This window comes from Palaemon carinicauda, chromosome 9 (genome assembly GCF_036898095.1).
Source record: "Palaemon carinicauda isolate YSFRI2023 chromosome 9, ASM3689809v2, whole genome shotgun sequence".
NCBI classification, from domain to species: Eukaryota; Metazoa; Arthropoda; class Malacostraca; order Decapoda; family Palaemonidae; genus Palaemon; species Palaemon carinicauda.
The window spans coordinates 145,600,486-145,607,162 of NC_090733.1; the positions used below are offsets into that span (position 1 = coordinate 145,600,486).

At 31.5% G+C, this 6,677-nt stretch overlaps 1 protein-coding gene across 1 annotated transcript in view; it reads right to left on the bottom strand.

Moving 5' to 3' along the window:
• Glo1 (Glyoxalase 1) overlaps positions 1 to 5,016 on the bottom strand; it is a 49,963-nt gene extending 44,947 nt beyond the window's left edge. The window contains exon 1 of the mRNA XM_068380605.1: positions 4,905 to 5,016. The gene's annotated coding sequence lies outside the window, so the exon portion shown is untranslated. The remainder of the gene's footprint in view (positions 1 to 4,904) is intronic.
• Between the last annotated feature and the right edge of the window lie 1,661 nt (positions 5,017 to 6,677).

The following is a 6,677-nucleotide window of genomic DNA, read 5'->3' on the forward strand; positions in this document are numbered from 1 at the left end:
ACGACTGATTACTTTAGTAAATTTGGTGTCAAAGGTTATTCTTCCTTATTATTGAATATTTCCTTAACAATAATCTTTAGTGAAGTCAATAGCCAGAAGACGGACACACTTAAATAAACGTATTAAATTGATAACCAATTGAGAGCCGCGTATTTCAAACGTCATTACATAGTAGCCAATCAACAGTATCTAGATTTACCATAGGAATGATCGAATTGTGATTCACTGCATTATTATTATTATTATTATTATTATTATTATTATCATTATTATTATTACTCGCTAAGCTACAACCCTAGTTGGAAAAGCAAGATGCTATAATCCCAAGGGCCCCAACAAGGGAAATAGCCCAGTGAGGAAAGATTATTATTATTATTATTATTATTATTATTATTATTATTATTATTATTATTTGTTAAGCTACAACTCTAGTTGGAAACGTAAGATGCTATAATCCCAAGGGCTCCAACAGGGGAAATAGCCCAGTGAGGAAAGATTATTATTATTATTATTATTATTATTATTATTATTATTATTATTATTATTATTACTTGCTAAGCTACAACCCTAGTTGGAAAAGCAAGATGCTATAAGCCCAAGGGCTCCAACAGGGGAAATAGCCCAGTGAGGAAAGATTATTATTATTATTATCATTATTATTATTATTACTTGCTAAGCTACAACCCTAGTTGGAAAAGTAAGATGCTATAAGCCCAAGGGCTCCAACAGGGGAAATAACCCATTGAGGAAATGCCAAAAAGGAAAACTAAAATATTTTAAAACAACAGTAACTATAACGGTAAAATCTTTAACAAAACAAGAGGAAGATAAATGAGATAGAATAGTGCACCCGAGTGTACCCTCAAGCAAGAGAACTTTAACCCAGGACAGTGGAAGACCATGGTGCTGAGGCTATGGCACTATCCAAGACTAGAGAACAATGGTTTGATTTTGAAGTGTCTTTCACCTAGAAGAGCTGCTTACAATAGCTAAAGAGCCTCTTCTACCCTTAGAAAGGGAAAAGTGACCATTGAACAAATACAGTGCAGTAGTTAACCCCTTGTGTGAAAGAAGAATTGTTTGGTAATTTCGGTGTTGCCAGGTGTATGAGTACAGAGGAGAATATGTAAAGAATAGGTCAGACTAGTCAGTGTATAGGCAGACAAAGGGAAAATGAACCGTAATCAGAGAGAAGGACCCAATGTGTCTGGCTAGTCAAAGGACCCCACAACTCTCTCGCGGTAGTATCTCAACGGGTTGCTGGTGCCCCTCTTTCTCCCTGTCATCACCTCTTACCCATTTTTATATGAGGTTACTGTTTCCTGTCAAACATTTTACACGTTGTCTCAGAAAAGAGAGTCTTCCCGGGAAAAATATTGTTCAACACGTCCAAGGAAAAAAAAAGAGTAGGTTTAAAATATATATGTTTAAAATCTATCATGTAGTGTCGAGACTTGAAAAATTTCGCTAAAATGACAAGCTGAAACCTTGACTGGAAATACGTAGCAATGCAGATTTTATATATATATATATATATATATATATATATATATATATATATATATATATATATATATATATATATATATATATATATATATATATATATATATAAATTCGTTGAAACCCTGCCATGACAACGATTATTTAAACATTCCATGCAAATGTGGAAGGTGTCATTAGAAACATAAAAGTATGATTCCCGATTTAGTTTACATCAATCGAAAAATATTGAAACAAATGAAGAAACTAGAATTGTGTTATTGAATAAAAATTTTGAGGAGCAAAGTGCATCACAGTATTAAATTGAATTTCTGTGCAGTTTTATTTTTTCCTTTTATTTAAAAAAAAAAACACACGTCACGTGGTTCAAGAAATATTTTTACAGCAACTAAAATCAAAATATACGCCTACTATACTACTATGAATGACTAGAGAAACAATAAGAAGAACATACAAATTAACTATATTAATTTGTAACTACATTAACGTTCTCATGCATTTTCTATATATATATATATATATATATATATATATATATATATATATATATATATATATATATATATATATATATATATATATAATTTCACTAAGAAGTTGTATTAAGTATATACAGTATATATATATATATATATATATATATATATATATATATATATATATATATATATATATATCATCAAGAAGTGGTATTAAGCCTTTCATGTCATATTAGATTTGCCCATTACAAAATGTTCCTTTTTCTGTAGTAAATAACTTAATATTTCACACATTAATTCTCTACTTACACAGACAGTGGGGCCATGTTTTATTCCTTATGGCCAAATTTGAATTAAAGACAAACGTATTCTTAAGAAAAAAAAAAAAAAAGAATCAAGACAATAAGTATAAAAAAATGGCAAACCAGCCTGGGCAAACCCCCCCCCCCAAAAAAAAAAAAAAAAAAAAAAAAAAAAAACACACATACACGTTATTAAGTTTCATCAATTTCAAAGTCAACTTATCTTGAGCTTCCAACAAAAAATAATAACACGAAAAAATGCTATTCATTTAACCCTTTATGATAACAATAAATAATGATTTGGTAATAACAACTAATTGCCTCAACCATTAGGCCTACTAAATTTTCCTGTATATGTGATAACTACATTTTACACATTAATTCTCTACGTAACACGCACAGTTAACAAATGTGTTATTCTTTGAAACAAACACATTCTTTTAACACAAATATTCAAGCAATAGAAATATATATAAAAAAAATAGCAAACCAACACACGCACGCACGTTTTTAAATTGCATTAATTTAATTTATCCTGGTATGTGTTAAAGTTAACATTCTATTTCGCGCTTCTAGCAAAATAAATACTAAATAAACCGATAAAATGCTATTCATTTAACCCTTAATGAAAACAGGAAAGTCACAAACCTTAAAAATGGCCTAAACAGCCGAAGGGCAGAGTTGAGACTAGGTCTAGGCTTGTTAACTTGTGATGACCAAAGATGCAGAACGTTTTTAAAGCACGGAAACAACCAACGTTGCCAAAAAAACTTTCACCAAATTTAAAATTACTATTAATCTATCTTAATTAACTTTATCACTTAATTGAACACTAATGATGTTTCGATGGTGTTGATATATATATCGTAAATAATACACAAATAAAAAAAAATATCTTTTAATCTTCGTAATAATATTTTAGTAAGATTCCGGAAGGCATCTTGGCACCACTCCTCCCGCCAAAGTTTTCCTTAATACGATAAAAAGGATGTTTTATGAGAAATTACAAACTTTGCACATAGTTTACACCATCGATTAATTCTAACGTAGTGCCTTTGACTTTCCATTTTCCATTTTAAGTAATTATGCATACTTATATAGGATATACAAACTAAATTTTGATCATATACAAAGCGTATGCAATGTAGAATCTATTTATGGAAATACCAAGTCTCCTACGTACTGAACTTGATCTCATTCAAAGCGTCAAGAAACTACAGAAATGTCGCCGGATAGCAGCCAGTGCCCACGTGATTCGGAAAAGCAATTTTTTTTTCCTAGAGCTTCAAGAGAGAAAGTACTCAAGTATCTATAATATGGAGAAGTAAAGATGTTAACGATAACCATGCCTGCAGAGACTATACCGACTGAGCTATCAAGAGAGATAATAAGGGGGTTCGAATCTCCACCCGGCCAGAATATGTTACCATAAAATGAATTCCAAGTGGATGTATATTCCCAAGATAGAATTTGGTATTAAATGCCATTCGTGGGTGATATTTACATTGATTGAAATCACGTGTGATTGTGATATATGTTCATGTTAACGATAAATATCGGCGTCAATGACCATAGATGTCAGGATGCCAGAAAACTTTAAATCGATCAATTATCGATAAATAGGATTAATTATTATAAGGTGATTTTCAGTCAAATAATTTGTGCTCGATTGAGAGATGTCCCGAATAAATTCGGTGGGAAACTATAGTCAATTTCTTTTAGCGAGTCATATTTGCACCGATTCGCAGCGGTGTCCTTTTAGCTCGGAAAAGTTTCCTGGTCGCTGATTGGCTGGACAAGATAATTCTAACCAATCAGCGATCAGGAAACTTTTCCGAGCTAAAAGGGCACCGTTGCTAGTCGGTGCAAATATGCCTCGCTAAAAGAAATGGACTATATCTATAAATATAATTAATAAAACAAGAAATATCATCATGTAGTAACGATTAATAAAAAAAAAAATGTATAACGATAAATAACATAGAAAAGATAGTTACAGAATTCAAGGAGAGAATGAGTGCAGAAAAAGCAATTAAAATGCTAAAAACAATTTGGAGGTGAAATCGAATGTCATTTCACAGTAAAATCAAAATATACAGTTCACTTGTAAGATAGATATTAATTTATGGGCACCAATCGTGGTACAGCACTGTAACAACTGGTGCAAAATTTCTTGCCTTTGAGAATAAAACATTGTACAGAATTTGGCGAATCAAAAGGCAGCACCATATTATTATTATTATTATTATTATTATTATTATTATTATTATTATTATTATTATTACTACTACTACTACTACTACTATTATTATCATTACTACTACTACTATTATTACTATTATTACTATTAGAAGCTAAGCTACAATCCTAGTTGGAAAAGCAAGATGCTATAAGCCCAAAAAGTTCCAATAGGGAAAAAATAGCCCATTACGGAAGGGAAATAACGAAATGAATACATTACAAGAGAAGTATACAATCAAAATAAAATATTTTAAGAAGAGTAACATCTAACAAATGCGGCAATTTGCGAGGTGTCATGGGTGCCCAACGTGAATTATATAGTTAGATTATGAAAAAGGAGATATTCTAATAAGGGAAGATGAATTAGTCCAAGATGTACCTGAATGGAAGCCTCTGGGTAAGAGATGACGTGGTAGACCAAGAGAAACGTGGCTGATGCCAATGCGAAGGGAGGCTGGATCTGAGAATTGGGTTGAACTCAGAGAGATGGCACAGGAAAGAGAAATATGGGTGAATACATTGAGACCCTATGCATCCTATGGGTGCCATATGATAAAGATAAGATAAGAAGATAACAAAATCTATGAAACAAGACATAGGGTATGTCAACTTACTGAACTGATAAGTAAATGTACAAATTTTGAACTTCTGAAGATACAGTAAATTCAATTGAAACTAAGTATTAAGTTAATTCTAATAGTAAGGTCTTATTCATCATGAGGTTCAATACTACACGGTACTCTAGAAGTTTTATTCCAGCTGTGACCAAGTTGTGGAATGATCTTCCTAATCGGGTAGTTGAATTAGTAGAACTTCAAGAGTTCAAACTTGCAGCAAATGTTTTTTATGTTGAACAGGTAGCCACAAGTCTTTTTATAGTTTATATATGAAATATCTGTTTTAATGTTGTTAATGTTTTTAAAATATTCTATTCTAATTGTTCATTACTTCTTATATCGCTTCTTTATTTTCTTATTTGCTTTCCTCACTGGGCTATTTTTCCCTGTTGGAGCCCTTGGGCTTATATCACCTTGCTTTTTCAACTACCTTAGCTAGTAGTAGTAGTAGTAGTAGTAGTAGTAGTAGTAGTAGTAGTAGTAATAATAATAATAATAATAATAATAATAATAATAATAATAATAATAATTGGGAAGATTATTGCAAAATGTGCTAAGTACTTCTAGACCATTAAAGAATGTTAAATGGATTATCAAGACTTTTAACTTGCTGGCTTAACCTACGTATTATCACTTATCCTTTGCTATCCATTTTCCCTTATTCGTATTTTCCAATTTAAAATATCAATAAAGGGTTTATAATAGCCAAAATGTGACCAGTAATTGTATAAACAGCAAATAGTGTGTCAATTGTAACTTTTTTAAGTAAGTGTATCTTTAAGTGAAAAATTTAATATAATCATTTCTTTTAAAACAAGGTTAAATGAAGATAAACTTTAGAATTATTATATGTAAAACAAGGTTTAATAAAAAATAAATTTCAAGATTATATAATTATGTGAGATTTGTTTATTAGTAAAAGAAATAGTGTAGATGTTAAAGTGTTTGAAAGACCGCTTGTAAGATTAAGTCTAATGTTTTGTTGTTTGTTGCTATGGTTTAAGTTAATATTAAAGTCAAAGATTATTAACAATCTATAGTCAATTTCTTTTAGCGAGGCAGATTTGCACCGACTCGTAAGGGGGACCTTTTAACTCGGAAAAGTTTCCTGATCGCTGATTGGTTGGACAAGATCATTCTAACCAATCAGCGATCAGGAAACTTTTCCGAGCTTAACGGGCACCGCAGCGAATCGGTGCAAATGCGCCTCATTAAAAGAAATTGACTGTAGTTTGTGGGAGTATGAAACTGAAAGCGCATGTTCAGTGTAAATAGATTCAAGTTACATAAAGTATTTGATTCTGTACTCTGAACCTAACAGCAAATTAAATACATTACTCGAGCTCAATATGTGATGCCCTCCCGATTACCGCTATCATGTTATCTATCGTCATCATCTCCTCTTACGCATATTGACGCAAAGGGCCTCGGTTATATTTCGGCAGTCGTCTCTATCTTGAGATTCTAATTCATTACTTCTCCATTCATCATCTCCTATTTCACGCTTCATAGTTCTCAGCTATGCTAGTGCCTTG